This window comes from Zea mays, chromosome 6 (genome assembly GCF_902167145.1).
Source record: "Zea mays cultivar B73 chromosome 6, Zm-B73-REFERENCE-NAM-5.0, whole genome shotgun sequence".
Taxonomy (NCBI): Eukaryota; Viridiplantae; Streptophyta; class Magnoliopsida; order Poales; family Poaceae; genus Zea; species Zea mays.
In genome coordinates, this window is record NC_050101.1 from 149,990,456 (window position 1) to 150,013,587 (window position 23,132).

Genomic DNA, 23,132 nt, shown 5'->3' on the forward strand with positions numbered 1-23,132 from the left:
TGAAATCTAGCACACATGTATACACTTAGCATAATATCCGGTCTACTAGCACAAAGATACAACAAAGATCCTATCATAGACCGGTATGCCTTTTGATCAACGGACTTACCTCCTTTGTTGAGGTCCAGATGTTCGCCCGTTCCCATTGGTGTCTTTGCAGGCTTTGCATCCTTCATCCCAAACCTCTTGAGCAAACCTTGAGTATACTTTGTTTGGGAGATGAAGGTTCCTTCCTTGAGTTGCTTCACTTGAAATCCAAGGAAGTAGTTCAACTCACCCATCATTGACATCTCAAATTTTTGCATCATCTCCCTGCTAAACTCTTCATAAGACTTTTGATTAGTAGAACCAAATATTATGTCGTTGACATATATTTGGCATACAAAGATATCACCATTACAAGTCTTAGTAAAGAGAGTAGGATCAGCTTTCCCAACCTTGAAAGCATTAGAAATAAGGAAATCTCTAAGGCATTCATACCATGCTCTTGGGGCTTGCTTAAGTCCATAGAGCGCCTTAGAGAGCTTGTAGACGTGGTCGGGATACCTGTCATCCTCAAAGCCAGGGGTTGTTCCACATATACTTCCTCCTTGATTGGTTCATTAAGGAAGGCGCTCTTCATGTCCATTTGAAACAACTTAAAAGAGTGGTGAGCAGCATAGGCCAATAATATTCGAATTGATTCTAGCCTAGCTACAAGAGCAAAAGTCTCCTCAAAATCCAAACCTGCGACTTGGGAATAACCTTTTGCCACAAGTCGAGCCTTGTTTCTTGTCACCACACCGTGTTCATCTTGCTTGTTGCGGAACACCTACTTGGTTCCCACAACATTTTGCTTCGGACGTGGCACCAGGCTCCAAACTTCATTTCTCTTGAAGTTGTTGAGCTCTTCCTGCATGGCCAACACCTAGTCTGGATCCTGCAAGGCTTCTTGTTGGGGACTTGTTCTCAAATGCTATGAATTAAGAACAAGGCAACATAAAATGTTAAATGTTAATGCCCTTCGTCCGCTGAAGCATTATATCCCTTAAGATATAATGAATTTCGGACGAAGATCATAAGCAAAATATCACGAAGGTCTTACCTTCGTGATCAACTCTATAAAACAATACAAGCAATAACAAAACATGAAACATTAAAGAAATTTATATCAAAGATAAATATTTTTATACATATATTTTATTATACAAACCTAAATATTAAAACATAATATTTATGTACGTTTATACCTTTGCCTTGGCAAAGAGCAATAAATCCAGTGTAATGCGTCGATGATTACAGGATTGTGTGAACAGTAAAGGAGTACTGTTCATATATTTATAGGCAAAGGACGCAGCCTGTGAGAAATTACAATCATGCCCCTTACAAAATATTACAATTATGACTCAGATCCTTATGGACTAAGAAGTCATTTCATCTTTAAGTCGGTTCGAACCTTCGTCTTCATATACGAGCTTCGGCACTGCGTTTAAACGGACTTGCCGAAGGTGTTTGTTCCTGCAGGACCTTCGGCGACGAAGCATGGCCCCAACAGTAGCCCCTTCGCGGTGCTAGATCGTTTTTCTTAACGAGCTTGATCCGTGAAAAAGTCTCTTAGGCTTCGGGAAGCCGAAGGTCCGAAAAACACCTTCCCTGAGCTCGTTGCCGGGAAACGATAAAATTTCCAAGTGCAGACTGGTCCCACCATGCAGATTCACCTTCTCGGGTTTTGTGGCCCACCGTTCAGTGGGTGCGAGCGGTTGTTCGTCCGGTGTAGGAGACTTGACGATTCACCTTCTTACCTGCAGCACTATATAAACAGACGAGTAGGTGTGAAGTTACCACAGCATTCATTGCTATTGCACTGTTTTGCTGCCAGGAATTTAACCATAGCCGAAGCTTGACCCTTGCACTTTAAACGAAGCACCACTTCGGATTCTGCTTCATCACAAGAAGAGCTTCGGAAAAAAGGTCGTTAATTTCAAAAAACTTCTAGAAATTCATAATCAAATGGCTAGAGTGCGTTCCACTGCCAGGGTTGAGCGTGAGGGAGATGAGACCGAAGCCACTAAAACTGTTCCGATTTCCGAAGCAATGAGGCGTTCTGGGCTGGTGACATTAGAGGACAGACCTGCTGCCGAAGCAACACAAGCTGATGTTGAAGAAGATGAATTTGAAGATGAGTACGGTGCAATGCCATCTAAACCCAGTCACTTAGAGTTTGGGAAGTCTACTATTACCGAAGGTGATATGGCTAAATTACTGAAGCTAGGCTATTTTAGCGAAGACAAGAGGGAGCTAATTCGCTTCGGGGGAGAGGAAGTTACCCCGAAGCCCGAAAAAAATGAGGTGGTGGTTTTTAAAAGCTTCTTCAAAGCAGGGTTAAGATTTCCCCTGCATGGGATGATTGCAAATGTTTTAGAGAGATTTGGGATTCACCTTCATCAGTTAACTCCTAACGCCATTGTTAGGCTTAGTGTTTACATCTGGGCACTCCGAAGCCAGGAGGCAGAGCCACTTGCCGAAGGTTTTTGCCGGGCACACGAGCTTCATTACCAGACAAAAGCTAGAGAAGATGGGCTGCATGATAATTTCGGCTGCTACAATTTTGCATATCGGAAAGATGCCAAGTATCCAGTTATCATCTATCGTACGAAATGGCCAGCTGGCTGGAAGAGTGAATGGTTTTATGTCAAAGTGGATGAGAAGAAGGAAAAGCTGGTTCAGAGCCCTTTAAGTTTAACCTTTGGAGAAACTAGGCCCCGATGCGTCATGGATCCAGATAGTCCATGCCAGATTGCACTGGGCGAATTTCGGGTTGTTGCAGAGCACATTGGCACCAGGGATCTGGTCCAAGAATTCTTGGCCTTCAGAGTATTCCCAACTTTGAAGGAATGGGACATGCCGAAGCTGAAAGGGGAGAAGAAGAAGAAAGAGCTTGTTCGGCTACCTTATTATTTCAAGTTTAAAAAACATTTTAAAGCACCTTGCCAAGAGTGGTTGGACACAATTGAGGTTATGTGCAACGAGATCCTCGGCAACTATTCTAAGAAAGAAGATCAGTTAATAACTGCGACCTTCGGTACTCGTCCGAAGCGAAGAATGAATCGGGTGATGGATGCTTTGAATTTTGATTATCCTAACTATGAGCAATTGGGCAAAGTTGTCGAAGGCCAGAAAAGAAAAAGAGTTGCCAGCGCCCTTGACAAAGAAGCTACTACTAAATTGGCTAAAAGGACAAAGAAATTTTTGAGGAAAGAAAACTGAGTCCTGAGCCGAAGATAGCTACTTCAAAGAAAAGGAAAGCTACGGCCCCGAAACCAAAAACGTCGGGCCATGAGGAAGAAGCTCCTGCGACGCCTTCTGCTGCCGATGTGGAAGAAATTCTAAAGGTAATGACTGAACCTTTGCCTATCAAGCTAAGTCCGTTGGCGCCACAACTGACGAAGCTTTTTCAGAAGGAAACGGAGCCTTTGGCAACGGAAAGTCCTGCTAAGCTCAAAAACGGAGAATTATCCAAGTGGCCGATGTTATTCATCAGACACCACCGCCGGCATCAGCGTCAAAAATACCAATTGCTGAAGACGCTGGCGCTGCTGAAGCTGAAGCCGCCGAAGCCGAAACTGCCGAAGCTTCTGATCTAGAAACCACTCTTGGTGATATTGATAACATGTTTCTAAAAATGGCTGAGGAAGAAGCTGCTGCGGCCGCGGTGGACACAACAATTGAGAAAGGAAAAGAGCAAATTGAAGATACTTCGGAAGAGGAAAACTTCAATTTTCAAGATATACTAGGGCAAGAGTTATCAGAAACTGAAAAGGAAGAACTGAAGAAATATGCTGTATCATGTGGGTACAAACCAGGGCTTTGCTGTTTGGCGGAGTCAATGAAGGGAAATTGAGGTGCCTTCGGAATCGAACCGAGGCAAAGGTCGTTAGGACTTTTTCGAAGAATGTTGGCCTGCCGAAGATTGAGGCGGACCTCTGCAGATACCGGCGACAACATATCGCCGGTATCCTATTCTATGCTAATTTTAAGGTAAAACTCTTAACTCTTTATTATTTTTTAAATTAAGATGTTTTCTGACGAAGGTTGTTTTGGCAGAGTATATTACTAAGTAAAGTGTTGAGGATGCAACAAGATCTCGAAGACGAGAAAACTGAAGCTACCATTAAAGATCTAGAAAATAAAGTCAAAGATTACGAAGCTGCTTTGGAGAAAAAGGACTTCGTCATCCACTCTATGGAGGGTTCGCTGGCAGAAGCTCAAGCCGAAATTGACAGATTAAACAACGAATTACTCATGAAATCAGAAAAATCTGAGCAAGAAAAGAAAAATCTTGAAACGAATCTCAAAACCGAAATTGAGAAGAGTTCAAATTTGCAGAAATCATTGAAGGAGCTTCAGGATAAATGTTTAGACTTCGGCAACCGATGCGTGCAACGGCTGAAGGATGTCTTTCACTCAATTGGAGCCAGCTCTGATAAGTTTACACCTTCAGTTGAAAACCTGCCAAGCACCTTTGAACATATTGAGGGCGAAGTTGATGCACTTGACGAAGTTATCGCTGGGCATGCCGATTTCTGCGCCATGTTAGCTTCTCGAGGCACAGCTACTGCTTTCCTGAAGGCTGGCTGCACGCACGGGAAAATTGTTAATAGGCCAAACTTCAGTTTGTCAACAGCAGATTTGATTGACATCCCCAGCCTAGCTCGAAGCATAGGAAACAGGTTGATGACTCAAATTTGGATAAACGGCGGGCGAAAAATGGCTGGTGACGAAGCTCGAAGCCACCTTAAGCCAGTGAGAAACTTATACTTGTTACTTTTACCTTCTTCTTGAACTCTGCACTTTTCTCATTTTGTTTTAATATGTACAGGATGATGAAGCTGAAGAATGATGAGCTGAAGCCTTAACAGAGAAAGACTTTGCTGCAGAAGATTCTAGAGAAAATTTTGTAATATGATTGTAAAGAATTTTATGTAAATTTGTGCGTACCTTGTAATATATCTTTACCCCTTTGTCCGTGTATGATGTGCTTTGTTGTGGACGAAATTTTCTTTTTGAGCCAAAGGCAAAAAACACCTTCCCTTCTTTTCGTACACAACGAAGCATGAAAATTTCTTCTTTCTGTTTTCCCCGAAGCTTTACCCTTATAGCCGAAGCATTTGCCTTCTCTGTATGATATGATGATGATGATCCTAAATATGTCTAAATGAATGTTTATGAATGCAAATGTCATGATGTAATGTATCGTGCAAATGAATGTCCAAATACATATTCGAAGCCAAATCAAAACCTTCATTCCCTTGGGAATGACTCAAATCTTCTTTGCCGCTTATTTTTCGGCTTCATCGTTTATTTTTCGGTGTATCAGCGCTGACTTTTCGCTGTAAGCCTCCCTTGGGAGCTTCTTCGCCTTCTATTTCGGCGGAATCAGCGTTTATTTTTCGCTGTAAGCTCTGCATTCTCTTAGGAACGACTTTTGAGCTTCTCCCTGTTTTCTTTCTTTTTTTGTTTGCACTCGATGGTGTGTTCTCAGCTTTTACATTTACATCTTTGGGGGATATTGCTCTTATAGAACTAAAATAAGAAAAAGATAAATTACATGCTATGGCCCCATTAAAAACCTTTCTCCCCCTTTGGAAAGGAAAAGGGTGCCATAAGAAAGAATAGAAAAAATTACATCAAGCTAGACATAATATCGCCGAAGCTCATCCGCATTCCATGATCTAGGAATGTCGTTGCCGTCCATATCCTTCAATCTTTAAGAACCGGGTCTTGACAAAGATACTACCAGAAAAGGTCCTTCCCACTTCAGTTGTAGCTTGCCTACTGTGTCTGGGTTGGCCACTCTCCGAAACACCAAATGTCCTGGCTTAATATTCTTTAGCCGAACATTTCTATCTCGCCATTTTATTGTTTCGGCTTGGTATTTATTGATGTTTTCCACAGCCTGAAGCCTAATCCCTTCTATGGCATCTTTGTCCACAGAGTAATCAGCTTCGTCTTCTGCCGAAGCCGCTGTTCTTATTGATCCTGCTTTTGCTTCTTCCGGAGTTATTGCTTCGTCACCGAATAATAACTTGAATGGTGTAAAGCCTGTTGACCTTGATGTCGTTGTATTGTGGCTCCATACTACCTTAATTAATTCATCTAGCCATTTTCCTCTGGGCTGGTTGAAGATTAATTTCATTATTCCCATCATTATGATGCCATTAGCTCTTTCGACAAGTCCATTTGACTCTGGATGCCTAACCGATGCAAAGTGGATCTTCGTGCCAATTTGTCCACAAAACTCTTTAAAAACCTCGGCATCAAACTGTGTTCCGTTATCCACAGTAATGGCCTTCGGCACTCCGAAGCGACAAACGATATTCTGTCAGAAAAATTTCTGAATGGTAACCGAAGTTATTGTGGCTAAAGGCTTCGCCTCAATCCACATGGAAAAATATTCTACTGCTAGTACAACATATTTTAAATTTCCTTGTGCTGGTGGTAGCGGACCTAACAAATCAAGGCCCCACCTTTTCAATGGCCAAGTGGGTTGTATTAACTGAGTCAGAGACGAAGGCTGTTTTTGATCTCTTGCGCATTTCTGACAGCCTTCGCACTTTTGGACTAGTTCCGCTGCATCCGAAGCTGCCTTTGGCCAATAAAATCCTTGACGAAAAACTTTTCCCAGCAAAGGCCTAGATCCAATGTGAGATCCACACAGGCCTGCGTGTATTTCCTTCATCAATTCTATACCTTCGGCTCTGGATAAACATTTGAGTAGTGGAGAACAGACTCCATGCTTGTACAACTCCCCTTCTATTATAACATATGGTCGAGCTCTTGCCTCTATTCTCTTGTTATAAGCTTCGTCATCTGAAAGGAAATTACCCTGAAGGAAAGAAATGATCTCAGTTCTCCAATCTTCACTATGAACAGGAGAAATATTGAGGACTGCTCTTTCAAGAAGTTCAATCGAAGGTGCTTTTATTGTTTCAAAAAATACTTCCGAAGGTAAGGGCAGCCCCTGTGCTGCTGACTTGGCTAGCAAATTAGCATGTTGATTTTCTCCTCGAGGGATATTTTTGACAGAAACCCCTTCAAAGGAAGCTTCAATCCTTCGGACCGTGTCTAAATATTTCTCAAGCTTCGGGTCTCTTGCTTTACAGCTTTTGTCAATATGACCGGAAATAACCTGGGAATCGATTTTAAGAACCGCCCTTCTGATCCCCATTGCCTTTAACTTCCGAAGACCCAAAAGCAAAGCTTCGTACTCAGCAATATTATTTGTGCAACTAAAATCAAGTCTTGCTGTGTAGCAAGTTTTAACTTTGGAGGGTGCAACCAACACAGCAGCTGCTCCTGCCCCGAAGGTTCCCCAAGAACCGTCACAAAATATCGTCCATACTTCAGTATCTTTAGTTGTTTCTTCTCCTTGAGCCCCTGGCGTCCAATCGGCAATGAAGTCTACTAAAGCCTGGGATTGTATTGAGGATCTGTGTACATAATCAATGCTGAACTCATTGAGCTCTCCAGCCCACTTTCCAATTCTTCCAGTAGCTTCTCTGTTCCTCATGACATCCTTCAAAGGTTGTGACGAAGGAACAATTATATGATATGCTTGAAAATAATGTCGAAGCTTCCTGGATGCCATTAAGACGGCATATAATACCTTCTCCAATTCTGTATAATTCTTCTTTGATAGACTAAGGACTTCGGAGACGAAGTATATTGGGGCTTGCTTTTTGGTTTGTACCTCAAGTTTTTCTTGAACAAGTGCCACACTCACTGCTGAATGCGAAGCTGCCACGTACAGCAACAGAGGAGCCCCTGGCGTTGGTGGAGTTAACATCGTTAGGTCTATCAAATATTGCTTCAGCTCTTCGAAGGCTCTCTGCTGAGCTGATCCCCATTGAAAGACTTCGGCTGACTTCAACACTTCGAAGAATGGTAAATTTCTCTCTGCTGATCTAGATATGAATCAATTGAGAGATGCCAGTCTTCCTGTCAGTCGTTGAGCCCCCTTCTTTGTGCTTGGCGGCTCCATCCGAAGAATAGCTTCGATCTTATTTAGATTAGCTTCGATTCCCTTTGTTGAGACCAAACAACCAAGGAATTTCCCCTTCTTTACTCCGAAGACACACTTCTCTGGATTCAGCTTCAGACCAGCCTGTCTGAAATTAGCGAATGTCTCCTGCAGATCAGCAATGTGATTTTCTTTCTTGGTGCTTTTTACTATAATATCATCAACATAGGTTAGCACATTTCTGCCTATCTGAGAATGGAGAACCTTCGCTGTCATTCTGCTGAAGCTTCCTCCAGCGTTCTTGAGCCCCTCAGGCATCCAAAGATAACAATATGTTCCACTAGGGGTTATGAAGCTGGTTTTTGGCTCATCCTCTTTCTTCATCCAAATTTGATGGTAGCTTGAATAACAATCTAGCAGACTCATAAGCTCTGACGAAGCTGCTACGTCAACTAGGGAATCTATCCTTGGCAATGGAAACTCATCCTTCGGACAAGCCTTGTTGAGATCAGTAAAATCAATACACATCCTCCATTTGCCATTGGCCTTTTTTACCATAAAAGTGTTGGCCAGCCATTCTGGATACTTCACTTCTCTGATGACTCCGACGCTGAGAAGTCTTTTTACTTCATTTCGAGCACCTTCGGCTTTGTCGTCAGACATCTTCCGAAGCCTCTGCTTTCTGGGTCTGAAGGATGGATCAACATTGAGCGAGTGTTCAATAACATCCCTGTTAACACCACAGAGATCGTTACCTGACCATGCAAAGACATCTTTGTTGTTGAACAGAAACCTTATCAAGTTTTTCTCCTGTTCCTCAGACAATTGGGATCCCAGCAGCACCTTCTGCTCTGCGATATCTTCACATAAAAGCATAGGTTTTGGCTGATCGGCCGAAGCAGCCTTCTCCCTTCTGTACTTGTACTGTTCATAAGCTTCGGCTTCATCTATGTTGTGGATTGCCTTTGAATCTGTCCAGTTCCCCTCAACCTTTCTAGCAGCTTCCTGACTCCCATGAATAGCAATAGGTCCTTGATCCGAAGGTATCTTCATACAAAGATATGCTGGATGAAGAATTGCTTCGAATGCATTGAGTGTTCCGCGACCAATGATTGCATTGTAAGGATACTCCATGTCGACAATGTCAAACACAACTTGCTCAGTCCTTGTATTGTTGACAAATCCGAAGGTTACTGGCATGGTAATCTTGCCAAGCGCTACAATTTGTCTTCCTCCGAAGCCACAAAGAGGGTGCGTAGCATCATGAATCTTGTCTTCTGGCTCTTGCATCTGTCTAAAGGCCTTAGCAAATATAATATCCGCTGCACTGCCTGTGTCAACCAAAACATTGTGGACCAGAAATCCTTTGATAACACAAGAGATAACCATAGCGTCATTGTGAGGGTAATCCTTGAGCTGAAGATCCTCTTGGGAGAAGGTAATCGGGATGTGAGACCATCTTGACTTGATGAAGGGTCCTTGCACTCCTACATGTTGTACCATTCTCTGTGCCTCCTTCTTCTGCTTCTTGTTAGCCGGCTCTGAGCATGAACCGCCTGTTATCGGGAGTACGAGCTTCGGAGCCGAAGCAACTCCAGCTTTGAATGAAGCCATCAGCTCAGAAAGTGGAAGTGAGTTCACCGGAGGTGGGCGCCAATGTTGGGGACTTGTTCTCAAATGCTATGAATTAAGAACAAGGCAACATAAAATGTTAAATGTTAATGCCCTTCGTCCGCTGAAGCATTATATCCCTTAAGATATAATTAATTTCGGACGAAGACCATAAGCAAAATATCACGAAGGTCTTACCTTCGTGATCAACTCTATAAAACAATACAAGCAATAACAAAACATTAAACATTAAAGAAATTTATATCAAAGATAAATATTTTTATACATATATTTTATTATACAAACCTAAATATTAAAACATAATATTTATGTACATTTATACCTTTGCCTTGGCAAAGAGCAATAAATCCAGTGTAATGCGTCGATGATTACAGGATTGCGTGAACAGTAAAGGAGTACTGTTCATATATTTATAGGCAAAGGACGCAGCCTGTGAGAAATTACAATCATGCCCCTTACAAAATATTACAATTATGACTCAGACCCTTATGGACGAAGAAGTCATTTCATCTTTAAGTTGGTTCGAACCTTCGTCTTCATATACGAGCTTCGGCACTGCGTTTAAACGAACTTGCCGAAGGTGTTTGTTCCTGCAGGACCTTCGGCGACGAAACATGGCCCCAACACTTCTTCTACCCTAAAAGGCTCAATAGAAGAAACAAATAAGTAATGCTCACAAAAAATAGCTAGACGTGAGCGAGTGGTTACTCCCTTGCTGATATCACCCAGAATCTGATCCATTGGATGATTTCTTTGAATAGTTGACTGGACTTGAGCTGGAGGAACTTGTGACGCTTCTTCCTCCTTATCTTGTTCTCCATGTGCTCCCCTTTGATCCAGCCCTTCATCTTGAGGTACCTGTTCCTCATCTTGAGTAGGGGGATGCACCGATGTAGAGGAAGAAGGTTGATCTTGCTCTTGTTGTTCCTGCGGTCGCACATCACCTATTGCCATTGTTTGCATTGCGGTCATCGGAACCTCATCTTCATCTACATCATCAAGATCAACTTGCTCTTTTGGAGAGCCATTAGTTTCATCAAATACAACGTCGCTAGAGACTTCAACTAATCCTGATGATTTGTTGAAGACCCTATACGCTTTTGTACTTGAGTCATAACCTAGTAAAAACCCTTCTACAGCTTTGGGAGCAAACTTCGAATGCCTACCTTTCTTTACCAAGATGTAGCATTTGCTCTCAAATACACGAAAATAAGAAACGTTGGGTTTGTTACCGGTTAGGAGTTCATATGATGTCTTCTTCAGGAGGCGATGCAGATAGAGCCGGTTTATGGCATGGCAGGCTGTATTCACAGCTTCCGACCAAAACCGCTCAGGCGTCTTGTATTCTCCAAGCATTGTCCTTGCCATGTCAATTAGTGTCATGTTCTTCCTCTCTACCACACCATTTTGTTGTGGTGTGTAGGGAGCGGAGAACTCGTGCTTGATACCTTCCTCCTCAAGATATTCTTCGACTTGAAGGTTCTTGAACTCGGTTCCATTATCATTCCTTATCTTTTTCACCTTTAGCTAAAATTCATTTAGAGCTCTCCTTAAGAAGCACTTTAGAGATCCTTGAGTTTCAGATGTATCCTGCAAAAAGAAAACCCAAGTGAAGCAGGAAAAGTCATCTACAATAAAAGACCATACTTACTTCCCCCGATGTTGAGATAAGCAATGGGCTCGAAGAGATCCATATGTAGGAGTTCCAGTGGTCTTGATGTTGTCATCACGTTCTTGATTTGATGAGTACTTCCCACCTGCTTCCCTGCTTGGCACGCTGCACACAGTCTGTCTTTCTCAAAACAGACATCGGTTAGTCCTAACACATGTTCTCCCTTTAGAAGTTTATGAAGGTTCTTCATCCCAACATGTGCTAGACGGTGGTGCCAGAGCTAGTCCATATTAGTCTTAGCGATTAAGCATGCATCTAGATCGGCATTCTCTTTTGAGAAATCAACTAAGTAGAGCTTGTCGTCTAATACACCCTTAAAAGCTAATGAACCATCACTTCTTTTAAAGACAGATAAACCAATATTTGTAAATAAACAATTATAACCCATATGACATAATTGGCTTACAGACAACAAATTGTATCCGAGCGATTCTACTAGAAGCACATTTGAAATCGAATGCTTGGTTGTGATGGCTATTTTGCCTAAGCCCTTGACCTTGCCTTGGTTCCCATCTCGAAAGATGATAGTGTCTTGGGAATCCCTGTTCTTGGCATAGGAGGTGAACATTTTCTTCTCCCTCGTCATGTGGTTTGTGCATCCGCTATCAATAATCCAGCTTGAGCCCCCGGATGCATAAACTTGCAAGATAATTAAGCTTTGGTTTTAGGTACCCAACTCTTGTTGGGTCCTACAAGGTTAGTCACAACAGACTTTGGAACCCACATGCAAGTTTTGTCTCTCTTGCACTTAGGTCCCAAACTTCTAGCAACTACTTTATCATTTTTTCATAAAAGGACAAAAGAAGCATCACATGTTTGATAAAGCATAGTTGGTCCAGTTGATGCTCTCCTAGGCGCATGAGAGGCAACATGATGGCGCCTAGGCCAATTTCTACCATGAGCATATGAAGAGCTAGATGCAAACATGGCATGAGAATTAAATGCAGCATCATTACATACAAGAGAAACAACATGATTATGACACCTATCATGATGAGCAACACTAGAAACCTTCTTGACATGAGCATAAAGATAAGCATGATTCTTTTGGTCATGTGAAGAATAACAGCTACTAGCCATGGGAGCCTTCCCTTTCTCCTTGTTGAGATTTGAAGTCCTTTGGCTTATTAAGTTCTTGATCCCCTTTTGGAAACCAAGTCCATCCTTAATAGAGGGGTGTCTACCAATGGTGTAGGCATCCCTAGAAAATTTTAGTTTCTCATAATTATCCTTGCAAGTCTTAAGTTGAGCATTAAGACTTGCAACATCATTGTTTAACTTGAGAATGGTAGAAGCATGTTCATTGTCAGCATCAATATTAAAATCTTTACACCTATTGCAGATTACAACATGCTCTACACATGAACTAGCTACATTAAATTTTTCTAGCTTAGTATTTAAATCATCATTCAAATTTTTTAGACTAGAAATAAAATCATGACAGGTAGATAGCTCAGAAGACAATATTTTATTTTTCTTAATTTTTAGAGCAAGTGATTTTTGAACATCAATAAATTTATCATGTTCGTCATACAGAATATCTTCTTGCTTTTCTAGCAACCTATCCTTTTCATTAAGAGCATCAATCAATTCATTTATTTTATCTACTTTAGATCTATCTAATCCTTTAAATAAATCACTATAATCTACTTCATCGTCAGAAGATTCCTCGTCACTAGAAGAAGTGTACTTAGGTGTATCTCGTATACGTACCTTCTTATCCTTAGCCATAAGGCATGTGTGGCGTTCATTGGGGAAGAGGAAGGATTTGTTGAAAGCCGAGGCAGCTAGTCCTTCATCATCGGAGTCGGATGAAGAACAGTCGGAGTCCCATTCTTTCCAATGTGTGCCTCACCCTTTGCCTTCCTGTAGTTCTTCTTCCTTTCCTTCTTCCCATTCTTTCCTTGTGCCTGGTCATTGTCATTATCGGTACATTGTGCTATGAAATGACCAGACTTACCGCACTTGAAGCAGGAGCGCTTTCCCTTGATTTATTCTTGCTGGGTACTCCTTGCGTCCCTTCAAGGCGGTCTTGAAGCGCTTGATTATAAGCACCATTTCGTCCTAGTTGAGCCCGGCAGCCTCCACTTGTGCTATCTTTCTAGGTAGCGCCTCATTGCTGTTGGTTGCTTTGAGAGCAACGGGCTACGTCTCATAGAGCGGAAGTGGTCCGTTTGCAGCATCGTCCACGTATCTCGCTTCCTTCACCATCATGCGCCCGCTTACAAATTTTCCGAGAATTTCCTCGGGCGTCATCTTGGTGTGCCTAGGATTCTCATGGATAAGGTTCACAAGATGAGGATCAATAATGGTAAAATACCTTAGCATAAGTCGGACGACATCATGATCCGTCCATCTTGTACTCCCATACCTTCAAAAATCTTGTTGACCAGGGTCTTGAGCCTATTGTAAGTTTGAGTTGGCTCCTCTCCCCTTATCATGGCGGACCTCCCTAGCTCGCCTTCCACTAGTTCCATCTTGGTAATCATGGTGGCATCATTACCCTCGTGAGAGATCTTGAGAGTATCCCATATTTGTTTGGCATTGTCCAAGCCACTCACTTTGTTGTATTCATCCCTGCATAGAGATGCTAGCAAAACAATAGTAGCTTGGGCATTTTTATGTATTTGCTCATTAATAAATACATGATTGTTAGTGCTATTGAAATGCATTCCATTTTCAACAATTTCCCAAATACTAGGATGGAGGGAAAATAAGTGACTACGCATTTTATGACTCCAAAATAAATAGTCCTCTCCATCAAAGTGTGGGGGTTTTCCAAGTGGAATAGATAGTAAATGGGCATTCGAATTATAAGGGATGCGAGAATAATCAAAAGAATAGTTTGATTAACCGTTTTCTTTTTTAACGAAGAGTCTTCGTTGTCGTCGTCCCTTAGTGAAGAGGAGGAGGCGTCGCTGTCGTAGTAGATGATCTTCTTTATGCGCCTCTTCTTCTGTCCATCCCTCTTCTTGTGACATGATCATGAGTCATGGGGCTTGTCGTCTTTTGGCTCATTGACATAGAGGGTCTCCTTCTTCTTGTCGTTGATCACCATCCCCTTACATTTAGGATCCATCTCTTCGGGTGATTAGTCCATTAATGAAGAGTACGGTTCTAATATCAATTGAGAGCACCTAGAGGGGGTGAATAGGTGATCCTATAAAAATTAACACTAAATGGCACAAACTTGATTTATGAAATGTTAGTGGAATCAAAACCAAGGTGCTATGTCTAGAGAGAAAGAGATGACTTCTTCACTTAATTGCTCTTCACAAGGTGAGTATTAAACTTAGAGCAATTATCAAGTGAGTAGAAGAAGAGAGAGAATCGCACACGAATAACAACAGATGACACAACGATTTTATCCCGTGGTTCGGCCAAGTAGAGCACTTGCCTACTTCCATGTTGTGGCGTCCCAATGGACAAGGGTTGCACTCAACCCCTTTTAAGCGATCCAATGATCCACTTGAATACCACGGTTTTCTTCCTTAGCAGATGTTTCTCTTTGTGAGGAATCTCCACAAGTTGGAGTCTCTCACCCTTACAATATTGATCACAATGAAAACCACAAGAGTAAGGGAGGGAAACAAACACACGCAAGAGCTAGAGTCGCAGCAACGACACGCACACAAGTCAAGAAACGAGCACACAAACACAGCGCAACAAGTTCACAACTCAACAAGTGCTCAAATCTCAATCACAATGATTCGGATGCGTGCTTGCGGAGTCTAGGCGTATTAGGATGTTCAATGGAGGCTTGGTGTGCTGCTCCATGCGCCTAGGGGACCCTTTTATAGCCCCAAGGCAGCTAGGAGCCGTTGGAGCTCCATTTGGTAGGCAATTCTTGCCTTTTGTCCGTGGGCACACTTGACTGTCCAGTGCATACCGGACAGTGAACAGTACGAGCACAGTACGCGACCGAGAATCGCCTGATTGGTTGGTTTCCTTTTCTGTGGGGCACCGGACGATCTGGTGCGTCATATGACCGTTGGCTCTTGGTCGACGTGGCAGATAGTCGTTGCATGGCTGGTACACCGGACTGTCCGGTGCCTCGCGCGGACTGTCCGGTGAATTATAGCCGATGTAGCCAGGAAAACTCGAGAGTAGAGAGTTTGGCAGACCATGCACCGGAGTGTCCGGTGCACACCGGACCGTTCGGTGTTGCGCAGTCCAGCACCTTTTCTTCGTTCCTTTCTTTGTCTTCCTTTGATTCTTTTGGACTTCACTTAGCTGAGTCCCTGACACTTAGACAAGTATGTTTATCACATAAAACAATTGACTAAGCGTCTAGAACTTACCTTCACACTTGATCCATCTAGATATTCCTTTGCTCAACATTATGTTAGTTCACACATATTGTGTTGTGCATCTAATCACCAAAACAATATAGAAATAGCCTAAGGGCACATTTCCCTTTCACTATCTGTTTTGGTGATAAGTGCTCAACACACCACATTGGTCTAACTATTTTGATATGAACATGAGCACAGGTTCTAGCAAGAGAAAATTGAAGGCAACAAGTCCAAATGACTAGAAATGAAGGCCAAAAGTGCAACTTTGGGTAAAACTACAAAAACATGATGTTTAGGTATTTGAATAAGTTGCACATACCTCATACTATGTTTCTTGCACCTTGGTTTGGCTACTAACTCTTTTATGCGAGAAAAGTGACTTTTGGACTTAGTTTTGGGCTTATAGCAAATCCTGGAGAAACTTTGTGAAAAAATTATGATTCCAACATTTAGTCAATTGTTTTATCAGCTAACTATGTTTGTCTAAGTCGTAGGGAACCCCTCAAGAAAAGCCAAAAGAAGTTGGAGGAGTTAGGCTCAAAAGAGCCTAGCTTGGTCTGGTCTGGTCTGGTCTGTGGAGCACCAGACCGGTCCGGTGGCGCACCAGAGTGGTTTGGGCCACGCAGATGAACAGTGCGCTCTCGGGATGTTTTCTTTAAAATCACCAAACTATGAAAATTATTAGTCCGGTGTGCACTAGATCACCTCTCCAACGGCTAATTGACGTCATCGGGCGGTCCGGTGGCGCACCAAATCGGTCTGGTGCTCGTCAGCTATGGAAAGAGCCTAATCAAGATCTCAGACTGGGCGCTATAGGACCCGGTCTAGTGTGCACCGGACCAGTCCAGTACGCCCGTTGACAAGGAAATTTTATGACATCTATAGGAAGAATCCAACAACTCCTATGCCTCTTGGGGTTATAAAAAGGACTCCTAGGCACCGTTAACATGCACCCAAGCACTCCAAGAGCTATACAACACTCTGATATGCTGCGACCACACCTGCTAGTAATTTTAGTGAGATCTGAGCGCTAGTTTTGTGTTGATTCTTTGATCTTGTGTTCTTAGGCTCGTTTCTTTATGATTCTTGTGTGTGTTGTTGCATTTGTGCTCTTGTGTGTATACTCTATGTCCCCCCTTACTCTTAGTTGTGATTTTGATCATTTGTAAGGATATGAGAAACTCTAAGTTGTAGAGATTCCTCACAAACGAGGATATAGACCTAGAAGACTCAATGAGGATGAACAAATATTCAGCACAAGTCCAAGACACAAGACCAAAAGAGCCCAAGGAAAAATATTGAAGAAAACCAAGAATGAGCTGTCTGTTGGGTCACGAGACCGAGTCTGCAGAGAGAAAAGAAAACAAGCTCTCGACCAACTAATGCACCAAACCATTCTGGTGGTGCACCGAATCGAGTCTGACGGTCAGCAATGGATACTTCCAATGGCTCTCTGGGCACCAGACCGGGTCCATGTATATTGGACCGTCTACAGTGCAAGATGGGTGCAACGGCTAGCTGACGTAGAGTACTGACCGGACGGTTTGATGGTGCATTGGACCGGTCCGGTGTGCACGTAGACAGAAAGGTGCAGTCTGCCAACAACGGCTAGTTTTGAGTGAAGGTGCTATAAATACCCACCTAGCCGGCCATTTGAAGGTGTGGGAGCCCAAGCAACATACCAAGGAAGGTTATACACATTTCCATGTGCTCAAACACCCAAGTACTTAATAGAATCACTCGATGATTAGCGTAAGTGCTTTGAGAAGTGCTTAAGTTAGTTAGACCGCTATTGCGCTTGCTCTAGGAAGTTCCTAGTTAGTTGAGTGAGTTTAAAAAAAAGGGCACCCACAAAACCCCTTGGCTCTCGTGTGAGTCGTTGTAGTTGTATCGATTGGGGCGAGAGTCTTGCTAGACCTCCTCAACTGAGTTTGTAGTGTGGCTGTCACAGTGTACCAAAGGGAACAAGGCCCGTGGTGTTTCGGCCGGAAGCTCGATAGTGAAGACGTTGGAGAGCGTCTGAGAGGAGCCAAAAGCGAAGCACCACTTGCGCATGGAGAGGGCCCGCAACTCTCTATGGAGTTACTCGTCCGTGGTGCTTGTCCCTCGCGTGGGCTACCCTTTGTGTAGGGGCACCAACGAGGATTAGTTGAGACCTTGCGCGGTTCCGAATACCTCGGTAAAAATACCAGCGTTGTCCATGGGAGTTTGCATCTCTACCTTTTCTTTTTAGCTTCCGCATTTACATTCAAGTACTTAGGTTTCTTTCTCACTATTCCTAGTTTAGATTTGTTAGGATTGGAACTTAGGTTGCAAAACTCCTTTTGCGATAGAGATAATGACACTTAAATAAAACCTACTTTGCACATTCTAGTTTATTTATTTGCATAGGTTTTTGTTCTAGGGATTTATTTGTGTCCTAGATTAGCAAAGTTTTTAGAAGTCTTAATTCACCCCCTCTTAGGTGTTCGTGTTCCTTTCAATTGGTATCAGAGCCCGGTTTGGCTCATCTAGAATGTTTTAGCTTAATCGCTAATCAAGTCGACACTCTTTCGAGGAAGGGAATGGATACCTATAGGCCACCACACTTTGACGGCATTAGCTTCCCCTATTATATTGCAAGAATGGCTTGCTACCTAGAAGCGATTGATCTAGGTGTTTGGAGAGTCACTCGCGACAGGATGAAACCACCTAAGAATCCCGAGAAGCTAACCGTGAGTGACGAAAAATAAATTCATTTGAATGCTAGAGCTAAAAATTGCTTGTATGAATCTCTTAACATTGATATTTTCAATCAAGTATTTACTTTGAAAACTGCTAATGAGATTTGGCTATAATCACATGAGCTCCATGACGGCACTTCAAATGTCCATGAGCAAAAACATTGTCTAGTCTTGAATGAGAATAATTCATATCAAATGAAAGAAAATTAGCTTGTTAGAGATATGTATTCTCGTTTCAATCTAATTATCAATGAGCTCAATTATATTGGCATTAACAAGCTAGGTGTTGAGGATATTGTGATGAAGATCATCTCACTTCTACCTCAACAAAATACAGGAGCATCATCATCATCCTTCATAACATGGAGGACTTGAGCTAAATGACCCTAACGCTCGTGATCGGAAAGATTGTGTCATTTGAGATGTCACGAAAGATGGGTCAAGAGGAGGCCACTTCATCAACGCCATATGCTTTGGCATGTGATGAAAAGAAGAAAGGAAAGAAGAAGGCTCCAAGCTCAAGTTCCTAAAGTGAAGAAGAGTAATACGAAGAAGAAGGTGATGATGATGCAAATGATCAAGCCTCAACATCATCCTCCATGGACGATAAAATGTTCCAATGCGTTGGAAAGGTAATGAGGATGATTCACAAGATTAATCTAATGTGTGTGCCCCTGCAGGTTGAGAATCTTCTCTTTAACATTGACAAGAAAAGGCAAAGAAAAAGATGATGCTTCACATGTGGGGACAAGGACCATTTCCAGGATAATTTCCCAAACACGACCGAACCCAAGGAAAGGAGGAGCAAAGGCAAGGTGCTCACAAGTGTCAAGACTTGGGATGATTCTTCAAACAAAGATGAACCTCCAAAGACCCACAGTCACCGCTCTTCACTATGTTCTTCACGTTCATCACATAAATGCCTTACGGCAAGAGGTAATTGAAAGGGAAATGGCATTTACCATTTTCTCTAAATTGATTTTGATGATTGACGACCATCACAACCTAATAGACTAACTAGTTTGCCTAGTTGATTTATTGTTAGGTGCACAAGTCCAATCATCTTAATTCTAAGTCGACTGTCCAGAATATCGTAGATTATTACGGATAGGAGAGCTTTTTGGAGAATTCACATGTGCACGGACCGTTCACGCTCTTCCGGCGGACCGTCCGCAACACCTCGGTGAACCTCGGGCAGAAACCACACAAATCATAGAATCTCTACTATGGACTATCCGAAGGAGACAAGAGTACCGTCTGAGACCTAGCGCGGACCGTCCGGCCCTCAGGTGCGAACTGTCCGCTCATTGGAAACCAGAGAAACCCAAAGGTGGTGAGTTTGGTAAAATCATTTTTAGCGTCCTTGTGGACTGTCCGGGGTGCACGACCAGATCGTCCATGACTGCTTTATCTGACATCTGGTGACACATTTAATGCACTCATAGTCGTTGATATAGTCGTTAATGCTGACCGTTGTGTTTCCAACCGTTGATGTGTAGGGGCGGACCGTCCGGCCCAGAGGTGCGGACCGTTCGCAAGTGGCAGAAACTTAGCAACAGTTATGTGGTGGTTGAGGGCTATAAATTCAACCCCAACCACCTCCATTCAAACACATCCAAGCATTCCAACTCCCACATTAATTGCAAAGATCTAGAGTTCACTCCAAAGCCTCACACAAGCATCAAAGATCCTCCAAGTGCAATAATTGTGATTGTGTTCATTAGTGATTAATGCCTTGTGAGAAATTCTAGAGAGTGTGAGCTAGTGTTTTATTTCTTGCTCTTTGTTGCTTGGTTTCTTGATCGTGCTTTCTTCATCTCCTTCTAAACTTTCAAGTGACTTGTAAAGCTAGCAAGAGACACCTAATTGTGTAGTGATCCTTGCATGGTCTAAGTGACCCTCGAGATTAAGAAGAAGCACTCAACCGGTCTAAGTGACCATTTGAGAAAGGGAATGGGTTGAAAGAGACCTAACCTACATGGCCTCCTCAACGGGGAGTAAGTTCTTCAGAACCGAACCTCGGGAAAAAGTTGATCATTACCTTGCGGTTTGATTCTTCTTCTCTCCTCTCTCTAAAGTTCTATTGCTTATCCATTTGAGTTAGCTCCCAAAGTAAATCTGCACATTGATTGAGCAAATCATGGCAAGGAGAACCATATTTCGTACTCAAATTTCTTTATTACTTGTTCAAACGCTAACTTCGGGTGAAGTCCGTGTTCGAAGTTTATAATTTTTAGGTTTCGCCTATTCACCCCCACCCCTCTAGGCGACTTTTAGTAGCACACGTATCTAATCCTCTAGTGATGATTGTGATAGTGAGGGAAAGCCCTCCTTAGATGAACTTGCGCAAGCCATTAAGTTTTTTGGGATGTTTTGCACAAAAGAAAAGGCTCAATTAAAAACTTTGAAAAATAAGTTGCTTAGCTCTCAAATGTTTGTTGGAGAAATTTGAAATCTTTGCAAATTTCAATTGTGAGCTAACAACTAAAATTGAGCAGTTAGAGTCTAAAGTTCCATCCTCAAATACCGATGATAATCTTTTTGAAAAGAATGAAAGACTTAAGGCTAAGTTAGCTAGCTCTCAAGATGATATTGAAAACTTGCTAGACAAATGAAATTCTTAGCATACATAATAATGAGCTAACTACTAAGCTAGAAACATCGGTAGCACCCTAGGAGCATCTTTAGTTGAATTCCTAGAATTATTAAGAAAGATGCTTCTACTTGTTGCTTTGATTTAATTGATGACTCTATCCATGCAATCAGGTTCTTGTGAAGAATGTTATTGTAGAAACTTGTTCAGATGAGATTGCTATGGAAAATGAATAATTGAAGCAAGAGGTGGCTCACCTTGGTAAGGCATTGTATGACAAGAGCTTGCTCAAACACCCAAGTGCTTAATAGAATCACTTGGTGATTAACGTACGTGCTTTGCGAAGTGCTTAAGTTAGTTAGACTGCTATTGCGCTTGCTCTAGAAGTTTCTAGTTAGTTGAGTTAGCTTAGAAAAACTCAGAAAACCCCTCGACTCTTGCGCGAGGAATTGTAGATGTACTGAGTGGGACGAGAGTCTTGTGAGACCGCATCAACCGAGTTTGTGGTGCGGTCGCCACTGTGTACCAAAGGGAACGAGGCTCACGGCGTTTCAGCCGAAGGCTCGATAGTGAAGATCGCGGGGAGCATCCAAGAGGAGCCAGAAGCGGAGCACCACTTGCACGTGAAGAAGGCATGCGGCTCTCTATGGAGTTACTCTTCTGTGGTGTTTGACCCTCGTGTGGGCTTTCCTTTGCATAGAGACACCAACGAGGATTAGTCAGAACCTTGTGCGGTTTTGGATACCTCGGTAAACCTACTGGCGTCGTCCACGGGAGTTTGCATCTTTACGTTTGTTTTTAGCTTCCGCATTTACATTTAAGTACCTAAGTTTCTTTCTCTATTCCTAGTTTAGATTTGTTAGGATTGGAACTTAGGTTGCAAAACTCCTTTTGCAGTGAGATAGCAACTCTTAGACAAAACCTAGTTTGCACATTCTAGTTTATTTATTTGCATAGGTTTTGTTCTTGGGATTTATTTGTGGCCTAGATTAGCAAAGTTTTTAGAAGTCCTAATTCACTCCCTCTATAAATGTTAGAGAGTCAAAGATATCTAGTGCTCACATATAAGAATTTGTGATGCATTGCTATAAGTGTTTAATTCTCTTCGATGTAGCGTTATTTATCCTATGATATTCCTCCTTATGTTCATGCATACCCATTGTGCATTTCAAATAGGTAAGCTAGATGATCGTGCAGACTGAAGGGCATGGATCGGAGCAGATCTCAGGGCGATGTCGACAGATCGAACCGGAGGATGGATGACCTGATCAAGTACTAGGATCAAAGATGGTTGCCAAGCGGAAGCCTCTAACAAGCACTAACTTAATATTGGTTTTCAGGCAAGCCCCGATGCATTCAGTGGTGCCATGTCGATACGAGCACATGTTCTACTTGACTAAGCTCCGATGCATTCACCCCTTTCCTTATTGTTTACAAAAAAAATTACCTTACATGATGTATATGTGATAGGAGTTGTGTGATGAAACAATTGATGCATTACCATCCTTGGAAACTTGATTATCATCCTTGATACCTTTTTTATGAAAAGCTAGTGATGCTTAGCCCTGCTTATTAAATTAGGTTTTGTTTTTAAAAGATGATGTGCAACAGTGGATATGGGAATTTATGAGGTTTTGTTTTTAAAAGATGATGTGCAACAGTGGATATGGGAATTTATGGAAAAGGGACTTGTAATGATGAAGGCATCATTTGCGATGATGAATTCATCATTCAAGTAGGGTACCTCTCTCAGGTACCAAGTTTGGGGGATACTTTAAAAATAGAGACCAGATGTTGAGCATGAAAGTTCGCATGTTTATGTCGATTAAAAACGGTTCGTTGTAGGCTTGCTGATCAAGGACTTTTTAGCTAGCAACATACCACGTAAAGGGTAAGCCTGAACCCGGCTATTCCATACGTGAAAAAACAACCACACACTGGACATGGGAGATGGCGGGATGTACTCTCCTGGCCAAGAGGCTAGACCGCTAGATGCAGTATTGTGCTCCTAGATAGCGCGGACCGGTTCACGTTTTGAAAGATCCATGAGAATGGTTGACATATGCATTGTAACTTTTGTAATAAGATTTTCGCTATAAATTTTGGTATGTAATTTGTGTTTACTTAATCTTGTGATCATAGTTATAAGTGGTTTATCCGAGATCCTTAGAATACTCGAGCAGATCATACATAACCGTCTAAGCTCTTTAAGACGAGG